This window comes from Gavialis gangeticus, unplaced genomic scaffold (genome assembly GCF_001723915.1).
Source record: "Gavialis gangeticus isolate Ggan-Ray unplaced genomic scaffold, GavGan_comp1, whole genome shotgun sequence".
Lineage (NCBI taxonomy): Eukaryota > Metazoa > Chordata > Crocodylia > Gavialidae > Gavialis > Gavialis gangeticus.
In genome coordinates, this window is record NW_017729030.1 from 47,549,785 (window position 1) to 47,560,645 (window position 10,861).

A 10,861-nucleotide genomic window follows, 5' to 3' on the forward strand; every position below is an offset into this window, starting at 1 on the left:
GTTGTTTCCTTCTCTCCAAAGCACCTAATTCAGTGTCCCGCCCTAGTCAGCTGCAAGCATCTGTTCCACCAGCCTTGTGAGTTCAGGCTGGCAGATGTGCAAATGGGTTTCCAACACAGGACTGCAGAGAAAACTTTTACTAGTGGTGAAACCGTCCCTCGTACAGAGGAGCTGGGGCAAGGCCTGAGCACCAAGTCACTCCCGGGTCAGGTTATGGATGGAGAGCACAGACCTGCCTCTGCTTCAGCTGGCAAATGGCTGAGTGACCCCATGGAGCATGTGGATCTGCCTGAGCAATGTCACGTTGTGCTGGAGTGAAAGACAACCTCATGCTGCTGATCTGACCCCCTCTCTAGTTCTTGGGGCTAGGATGAGACCTCCAGAGCTGACACTGTCTCTCCTCGGCTGCCCGATGGGTTTCAATCGCCTTCCTCTGAGGAGGTGGTGCTGGCTCCTGTTGGAGATAGGCTGGTGCTTATGTCTGGACATAGAGACACACAGGTCCTGTTGCCCATGAAGGATCTGGGACACTCTGTTGCTAGACATACCTGCAATTGGGGTGACTATGAGGCTTTGTCAGGCATGGATCAGGGGGGTGAGGAGTCAGCTGCCAGTGCAGGTACTGCCCCTCTCACAGCTTATACCTGACAAAGCGTCACAGTCACCCCAATTGCATTATTTTGCTCTCTGGATACTAATAATTCTCTATGGTGCATGACTTCTTCTAACTGCCAGACCTGTCAGATGTGATACTGGGGTCCCACAGCTTTATTAAATATACTTACACTGCACGGGCATCCATACAGCCTGCATTAAACTCCTGAGCTCATTTGCCCCGGTGCAAAAGTCTCATCCTGCTTCTATAGATTTCAGGGGAGTGGTGAGAGCAAAACAGCCCTTCCTGATTCAGTGGCCAGGCTCATCCCCGCTCCGCCATGCCGCACGTGCTCAGCATGGCAGCTGGAGGGAGAGAGAGCCAGAGATATTCCTCTCCCTTTGCTCACTGGGTCTAAGAGATAATCACACCTGCAGAATTTTTATTCCTCTCCTGATTGGTTTAATTAATCATTCCATGATAACTGCTCTTTAGGCATCGTAACAATCAATACTAATCACTTAATTACTTGGCATATTGCTGCTGGAGAAGGTCTGCTCATCCCTAATGAGATGCTCTGGCTTGGCTGATATTCCATGGCCACGGTGGGGATGGTAGACTCCTCCCAAATGTGGTGATCCACATCCTGCTCCTTGAGTAACCAGGCCCCTTAAGAGGATTTGATTTCTTCCAGCAAGCAGCCTTTTGAAATGCAACCCCCCTCGTCCTCTTGCTTCTTTTTTTTCCTTTTTTTTTTTGATGCCTCTCGCTGGCTTTCCCCCCCTCCCCTCCCCCCCCGGTCGTGCACCTGGCTTGTCCCTTGGTCGCAATATTCCTCAATGGAAATGGATCTAATCTCTGGGAGAGCCGCGCGAGCGGGTGTGTGTGTGTGTGTGTGCGCGTTCTGTGCCGTGTCAATAATGAGGGCTGGTGCGGCGGTGTCGATGGCTGCTCCCTGTGTCTCTGCAAGCCCCTAACTAACACTAATGCAGGGATCAAAGGGCAGCGGCAGCGGCGGCGGCAGCACAGCTCACACACAGGCTGGGGAGGAGAGAGGGAGGGAGGGAGACGAGACACACACGCACACACAGGCAGAGCAAAGAGGAAGGTGCCCCCAGGCTCCCAGGCTGCACTTTAGACACCGGATTGCAAGCGCTCCTCTTAGGAAGGGTTCAAGGCAAGGAGGCAGCTCCTCCATTCCTCACCCACTTGTCTCTCGAGCTGGGAAAGGGATGTTGCGTGGGGATGGCTTAGTTTTTGTGAGTGTTTCGGTCGTTCCCATTCATTCGACATGTCAAACAACATGCAAATACATGATTTTTTTTAAAAAGGAGAAGGAAAAAACCTGATGGAGGAGGGATTGGGGACTGTTCTTCAGAAAATGGCAAGATTTTCAAACATCATTCTGTGGGGTTTGGGTGGGGATGCAACTTGAATGCTGGGGGTGCAGGGGGCTCCTTACAACATTCATCTTGAATGATGGAGGTGCAGGGGGCTCCTTACAACATTCATCTTGAATGATGGAGGTGCAGGGGGCTCCTTACAACATGTAAGTGGAATGACATTATAAGGAGCCCACCTGTACCCCATCATTCAGGTTGCATGTTGTCAGGAGTCCCGCTGCACCCCATGCAACTGGAATGATGGAGGTGCAGGGGGGTCCTTACAACATGCAGCTTGAATTATAGGGGTGCTGGGGGGTCCCTCTTAGAAAGAAAAACTGTTGATCTAGAAACAGAGAAGAAAGGCTGGTGGATAAATCCCATGCCATGGTATCAGGCTTTGAAAATTTCTAGTGAAATTAAAAAAAAATCCTGAAAAAAATGCAGTCAGCATGAAAATCACAACTCCTTGACAAAAAAAGAGGGGGGGGGGATCAAGATTAGGTCACCCCTAATGGTTGATTTAACTGTGACATGATACTCCTACAGTGCACACCACTATCTTGACTTCCAAAATTCACTTTTTGCCTGCTGTAATGCAGGTATATGAAGCTTTATCCTGAAGCAATTCCAGTATACATTAGAAACCCACAATAACAGTTTTCATTAACTGATACATACTTCCATTACTTCACAAATCACACATCTTTCTTTAAAGAAGAACATGAAGGGGGGAATAGAAAAGGGGTCTCACTAAAGCACAAAAGGTACTTCGTGAAAGAGAAGTGTTCTCTTTGTGACTTGCAGTCATTTGGATAAAAGTTCACTCAGAGGTTGTTAATGATTTAAACTCTAAAACCTGCTACTGCAATTCAAGTAAAATGATTTGAAGCACAGTTGTTTCATATAGCTCCCCTTTCGTGTAAGAAAGCTTTGAACTTAGTAGAATACATAATATAAATCATGAGTCATATGTAGCAAAAATAAAAAAACGCATTATTCTGCTATGTATACCTTTTTGTTGGGTTTTTATTTTTTTGCTTTTGACAATCTGACTCATCATTTTATCACATTACATTTTATCCTGCTAACTTCAAAATGCTCATATTTTATAAATAACTAACTAGACAGATATACATACAGCAATAACATTTTACTCCTCATCTTTAAATCACAATACACATGCATGCATTTTATTAATTTGCCGCAGTGCTATGTTAAGTATTATTATACCCATTTTACATCTGGGAAAAAACACCTCGTCTTCTCCACTAAAAAAATGTGCTTTTTTTCTTTTAGGTGACTAATATAAAAGCTATCCTGTGTTAAAAGCATGAAAAAGAAGAGGTACTCTGGTTTTACTACAAAGTAAACTTGCCAGTATCAACCCCAGGTGGACATTGGGCTTACCTCACTTAGTTCACATAGTACATTTAAAGTGCCCAAACTTTTCTGTGTTTTTACCAGCAATCTCATGTTTTACTCTGTAGTAAAAAAGAACTTCATTCCAGCAGTGAAGACAACCCCAAATGTTAAACAACTTGCCTTAAGGCAAACCTAATCTATAGCCAAATAGGAATTCTTCAAGTCCTAGCCTAACCTCCATACCATGCTGTTTTGACTGGACATGTTCTATAAAATTAGTACGAGAACCACAAGAAACCCTTGGTTACAATTAGAATCTTGTATGAGAACCTTATCTTTAATATTAACATTTTAGGTACATGGGACTTCAGCAACATAATTTTGATAAGTGACAATACGGATTCTAGCACTAAGTATACTTCTAAAATATATCTTCTTTTAAAATATATCCTAATGACAACTTTTTGTTGGTGAACTACACAAAGGTTTTGAGTTCCAGTTGCTGCTCTGTCAAAATATTTCTGCCAGTAAAGGAGATGATAGGGTGGATGATTCAAGCAAGAAGAGCGGTGCCTTCATGATTTTACCACAGGCCTCATGGCAAACCTCCTTTAGCAACTCTACAGAAATTAAGGGAGGACAGAGTGGGGGAACTTTTGCTGCCTGAATTATCATCTCTTCACCTTCTAATCCACATGGATTTTTACAATAGAATAATACAGACATCAAGATTAATAAAAAAAATACTGATTTCCTTTTCACAATTGGAAAACCCCTTTTTGGGAGTAAAGGAGGCTGCAACAATGAAAGCAAAAACAGTAGCGCCTTGGCCTTCATAAATCTCTCTGAGTGGCCTTGGCCTTCATAAATCTTGAGCAATCTGATGGTTTGCTGGGCCAATTTTTATCTTGTTCCATTAAGTCCAAACTTGTGGAGTTTCCACTAGTCAACATGGAAATAACCCATATGGAGACAACTTTATTGTAATCTCACCTATGGGTACTGTAGCTAAATATTGCACAGGCCGTAGATAATTGATATACCATATATTTAGCCAAGTACATCATGTAAATCAGAGATGCAATGGTCTTAACTCCATGTTTTTATTTATTCACATAGCAAATGACTAATGTTATAAAATAATTTATTTGTTCAACTTCCATTATATTGCTAATGGTTGAATGGTTTTAAAAGGATGAAAAAATGCCACTGACCACACTGTTGAGCATTCTCAGATTTTTAATCCTTCGCAGGCAGTTCCTTCTAATATAGCAATACAAATTATTAAATATAATAACTCCTCAACAACAAACTTGGTTGCAGACACACATTAATTTAACCTCAGTAAAGCCCATGTGAGTGTGACATTATCAGCAGTAACAGAGAGAGGTAGTTAGCTGTGCTTGTCTAAAGTCAGGCAGAAGACAGGGTACTATTATTACTATTATTTTATCCCCATGTCACAGATGAAGAAACTGAGGCAAGTAGTGTAAGCAACTTACTTGAAGTAATACATGATAAACCATGTAAAATACTTCCTTACTATTCCATGTTCAGCTGGAAATGTCTATATACTGATGCTGTAGTTCTACCTGGGTTCCTGGGGTTTTGGTTGTAGCCGTGTTGGTCTAAGGACATAGGCAGGCAGGGTTCTTTGTGTAGATGTGATATCTTTTATTAGACCAACTGAGCAGTTGGAAAACGTTTCTTAGCAAGCTTTCAGGCGCAGTCACCCTTCATTAGGCATAGGGAGTCTCTGCTGGTCTGAGACTCCAAGGAGAATCAAACCAGCAAAGACTCCCTATGCCTAACAAAGGGTGACTGTGCCCAAAAAAACCGTTTTCCAACTACTCAGTAGATCTAATAAAATATATCACATCTACCCAAAGAACCTTGCTTACCTGGGTTCCTACCATTCCTTATGAAATATGGAATCCTAGTCATTATTTGCGCGGTGACAAATATGTAAAAGATGCTTAAAAGAGTTGTTAATAAGACACCCAAGAATGGCAAACGACATTTTTTTTCCTATATTGATAGTATTTTTTAGTGATTTTTTTTTGTTTAGTGAATTCAGTGGTTGTAAAAAAGAGCCAATTGTAAGCAAATGAAGGCCATCTCTAAAGTGTCAAGCCATCCCAACTGAAAGCATAAGCATAACATCCCAACCTATCCCAAACTATTGTGGTAAGTCACTTGAATGAGCCTAATTGTGCATATGGGGGACCTGTTTTATTTAGATTATTCATTTCTCCTGGACAGGAAGAACATTACAGTCTAACACATAAGGTTAGACTCATTTGAGAGGACATACCTTCTGCCTCAGTCTCTTAAACCCCCTTCTCTTCTCTGTCAGTATTATTGGTCCTATACTCCCAACTGTTTGCAGGACAGTCAGAGAGAAGATTTGACTGTAAGTTCTTCTTTGTTCTAGAGTAACATGTAAATAAAAAGACAACCCCATAGCATAACAGCTTGCAGTACCCACCAGCTACCCCCTATGTTTACAAATTCTGCGTAAGTGGATTTGTAATAATAATCCTACATAGCAAGAAATAAATCAATAATAAGCAAAGCTACCTACTTGTTTCACAGAGGCCACAAAACAGCCATCACATAGGGATGGCTTTTGATGAGGGCTGTCCAGCTGGCGCCTCAAAGGCCACATGAAGCCCACAAGGGCAAAAATTGCAACCCCCAGGCTCACACCTGACTGGTGCTCTCCCATTGCTCCAGCAGCAGCAAGAGGCTCTAGGTTCCCCCTCCCTCCAGCTTCTGTTTCCTGTCCTTGCTCCAGGGGGTGGGTCAGTGCAGAGTTGTGCACTTCAGTGCCAGGGGAGCTTGCAGCCCAGGGTGCCCAGGTACTCCAGTGCAGCAGAAGAACTCGCAGCCAGAGAACCAACCACAAGTTGGAGCACCCAGTGCAGCAAGGAGGCACCCTGTATGTATCGCAGCAGGATGGGTGTAAGGAGTGGTACCAGAGGCGAGCAAAATGCAGCGGGGGGCACCTAGGTGTATGTTATAATAAGCAACAGAAGGATGTCCCCTATTGGATAGTTCCATGCAATAGTGAGGAGTCCTGCGTAGGGTGCAGTGGTGAGTGCACCTGGGAGCATGCTGCAGCAGGCTAGGGGGGTACACTGTTCCTGCTCGTATGGCCAGAGGGGTATGTGACCTTCCCTCCGCATCACATCCACTTAGAAGTTGGAGAGCCCTGCTTTTGTTCATTACCATCTGGGGACAGATTAGAATCAATTACCTAAAGGTGACATGTTGAATAGCCCTAAGCTATTCAGTCACACCCTTTAGTTGTTAAGCAAGAAAACATACCCTGCATTCCTCCTAAACATCAGCAACCAGAAGTTTCTCAGCACATTATCTAATAAAACAGTACACTGACTCTGACCCTACGGTAACAACCCTGCACATGGATTTTTGGTTTCTTTCCCACCTGAAATCACAGATACATACTGCAGGTGCTTTTCTCACTCTTTGACTGTCTGCAACATGCTTGTGAGCATATAGTCTATAGGAATAAGAATTGTCTTGGAGCTGCTGAAGATCAAGACTTTTGTGAATTTCAGTATATTCTGCATGCCCACAGAACTGAAAAGCAGGGAGAAGGAAAAGTGCAACTTGGCAGGCTAATATCTAAAATTGAAAGCACAATTGATTTTGTCAGTATCTCTAACAAAGCTAACAAATAAGCTAGCCTTAATTGTTTTGTAAGAACTATAGCGTAAGATACTTCTGGTTACAATGCAAATCTTTGCCACTATTACTATAAAGGATATTTATGTGCTTTTACATTTTGCTTCTGTTTGCATGCATGTAACAAAGGACAAATCCCAATTCTTATTACAAAAAAATCAATACTAAAAGTATCCTAGCATAGTGACTACCTTTAAATCCCCACAGGTAAATAATCCTACACACTATGTAAACTAAGAGATTTAATTGCATGTCAAGTCCCCCTATGATGTTTATTCTTCTAGGATTACATCAATAACTATATTCTTAATGTAATTCAACTAGTCTGGGATTTTTTCTTATGATTTGCACAAGGAAGTTTTTATGATTTTTATTTCACCAGTTAGAGCAAATGGTTTCTAATTTGCATCAGTCACAACCTTGTCTTTTCATAAATTATAGTTCTAAAGCAGCAGGGGGCAATTATTTGGGCCACATAGGGAGTTTTGGCCACATAGGGAGTTTTGGGGAGCTATTGCAGGCCAGGTCAGCACCTCTCCACTCCAATCCTGCAACAGCTCATCAAACTTTCCTATGTGGGATGAAGTCACAGGCAGACGAGGGGGGCGAGGGTGCAGGCAGCATCTTCAGCCTCTGGCCCTGATGTGGGCTCCAGGTGGCTGCAGCCAGAAGGGCCCCAGCAGCAGCAAGCGCACCTGCTGCTGCATCCTGCTTTTGTCCAGTGCCTAGCATGGGCTACCATAGCTCATCGTGGGCAGGGCAGCCTCTCTCTGCATCTCTGTCTCCCCCCATCCCCACAAACCCTCTGGCACCTACAGCATATCCCCATAGCTTACATCAGCTCCCAATCTGTGCACCAAAAGCAGCACCAGGCAGGCGGTGGCATCAGCTGTGGACACAGCTGGAAGGTTCCACTGGGGATAGGGGTGTTTGCCTGGGGCTGCAGGTGATGTTGCTTCATCAGCTGCAGTCCCAGGCAGTCACCCCAATCCTCAGTAGGAACCTGCCAGCAGCATCCATAGCTGATGCCAACGCACACCCAGCACTGCTTCCAGTGCACGGGGCAGGAGTTAGAGTAAACTGCGGACAGGGGGCATGCCTGCTCGCATAGCATGATGCAGCAGCTGAAGCTGCTGGCTCCCCATGAGCCAGATCCTATGACTTGGGGGCCGCTGACCCCTGGGCCGGATACAGTCAGTTGGTGGGCCATATTTTGCCCATCCTTGTTCTAAAGGTTCTACTTTAAGTATACAGTATCAAAGGGGCCAAAATCTATAGGGGCAGTTGATTTACCATGAAGCATGGTCTTCACATTTGAGATCAGCGGGAATTTATGACTATCAGCATCCTACAGAGTTAGATCCTAACATATTGCCATAATTTAAATTTATTCTTTAAGATACATTTTTTTACTGATACAAGAACACAAAAATGTTTCCCAAAAATGAAAATATTCATTTCTTGTTGTTGTTTAGCCAGTAGGCCAGTTTCCAAAAAAAAAAAGTATTTTACTTTGTAAGTAGCAGTTAGATGGTTCTGGCCCATTAATGATTTGGAATTTTTGCAGAACTTTAGCTTTGGAGTGGTATAAGTGGGATGAGAGGGGATGAGTATGTGGAGGGAAGGGGACAAACACAGGATCTAAGTCTACAGTAAGTTAGATGGAAATCTATTCAAGTTAGTGGCTTTTCTGGTATAAGTTAGATCAGAATTAGACCCAGAGCTTTCATGAGTCTTTTGCTTTAAGTTAACATTTTGCTGGTCCTGCGGCTGATTTCCTTCTAAAGCTTGTTACATGTCATTAGGGCCTGCTGTACCAATGCCCTTCTCAACAAAGCAAAGGTGGGGATATTTTTTTTTCAGGGAATCAGTTACAGCTCTACATTTTTTTCTGACTGGTTTTGTGTGAACACTGTAGGTCAGGAAAGCAAACCTGAGACTGCTTTAGTCTTTGAGGGCGGGCATTCATTATGTTTGTACAACAAACTTACCATCCTTGGTTGCAGCAGCATTACCCTCAAGCATGCCTCACTGCTCCAGGTGGACTGCTGATTAAGCTGGAAGCAATGTAGCTGCATCTCAGCAGATGGGCTAACTAGCTTGGAGGCAGACTGAGGGCACTCTCAGCAATGCTACTTAGCCCACTTCAAGTGCTGTGCAGTGGCATCTATACTACTGGGTGAAGGGCCAGGACACTATCCCTCTCCACCAAGCAGCACTGTGCACTTGATGGTACACCCTCACATGACTCCATGCTGCAGTGGAGTAAGGGTGGTGTAGAAGATGACTTTGCCAAGTTCTCACGCTCATTGAGCAAAGGAGGCTAATTTCCACATGCTCTTTTCACGACTCTACTTACATAAAGAACGTAGGGCAGGAACAATGTGATAAGAGTTTGTAGTGGGCAGGAAAATATGGGTGTGTTGAGATCATGACTGTACCTACAGAAAGAGGGAACATGTGAGAAGACAGGAAGTTTTAGGATGTTAGATGGATATAGCAACCAGGAGGTCACTTAATGCAGAAGTGTTGTTAAGTGTCATGTGTCTCATGTGACAACTCACAGAGAAGCCCACAGTCATATGTTCCCAACATCCAAATTGAAAGCTTGGCAACTGCCTAAGCCCCTGAGCAAGCAGGAGAGATTGTACTAAGTTCAGCCTGGCCACTACCAAAACTGACTGAGGAACATACAGAGCTGGCAATCATGTAGTCTGTCTCCTACTTGGAGTGATCCTTTCTTGTCCTGTTGCTGTTCCATGGGGCTTGGAGACAGAGAAAAGGAAGCCACTGAGACATTGGTATCCCCTCTTCTTTGACTAATGTAAAAAATGTCTTGCTCCCCACCTCTCCCCACAACACACACACATTCCCACCGTTCAGCGAAAATATACTCTGTCCAGTGCCTTTCACCAGCCCTAAACCCAACCAGTGTTTCAAGTTTAATGTTTATAGTAATATGCAAATTATCTGTGCATAAACTTATTAGATAAATGATTTGCATAAAAAGTTACAGGTACAAAAGTTAATAAATATTAAAAATAGGTGTGAGAGCAGGGAGGGTTGCAATAGACAAAGGGTGAGCAGCCAACTGAGTGAGGAGCAAAGGAATAATATAGGATGACTGAAGGGAAAAGGGAGGTGAAAGGGGATACAGGAGACTTTCAGGGGGCAGCTGCTTAGCTTGTCTCATCTCGGGATATCAGAAAAGTTAAGTGGGGTCCCCTCTAATCAATAAAACCAAAGTGCTGGATTTGTGCATATGTATTAAAGTTTGGATCTTTACCTTAATAGGCCTTACACAGATGTGGAATGATCAGCAAAGAAAATGGAACAGGCCCCAAAATATTTTGAAATCTTCATTTTGTGCCCATCTCTTTACAGGTTTTCCTCGCTTCATGTTGTACATGTGTTCCTGGAAAAGGCTGCATAACTTGAATTCATATAAAGGGAACCCACTTTACAATGTAACAAATATGGATGCATTCCAAGACCTTGACTGTACTGACCCCCAGACCCATTTCTACCATTTTTATAAGACAATGTCGGTACTCACCAACGGCAGACAGTCCGCACAAGCACAGGGTGGTGGTGAACATTACCGTAATGGGGATGGCAACTACAGAAACGTGTCGCAGACAATGAGTGAGGAGCACAGATCCACACAAGAGATTATGTTTTGGTGCGCGTCACTCCCACAATGCACCACACAAGCAGCTGAATGTGGGTTTTCACCACACCAATCACATAAGAGTGAATTTACCTTGCACATAACACATTTTTGGTATAAAAAGTGTCATTGTTTAAG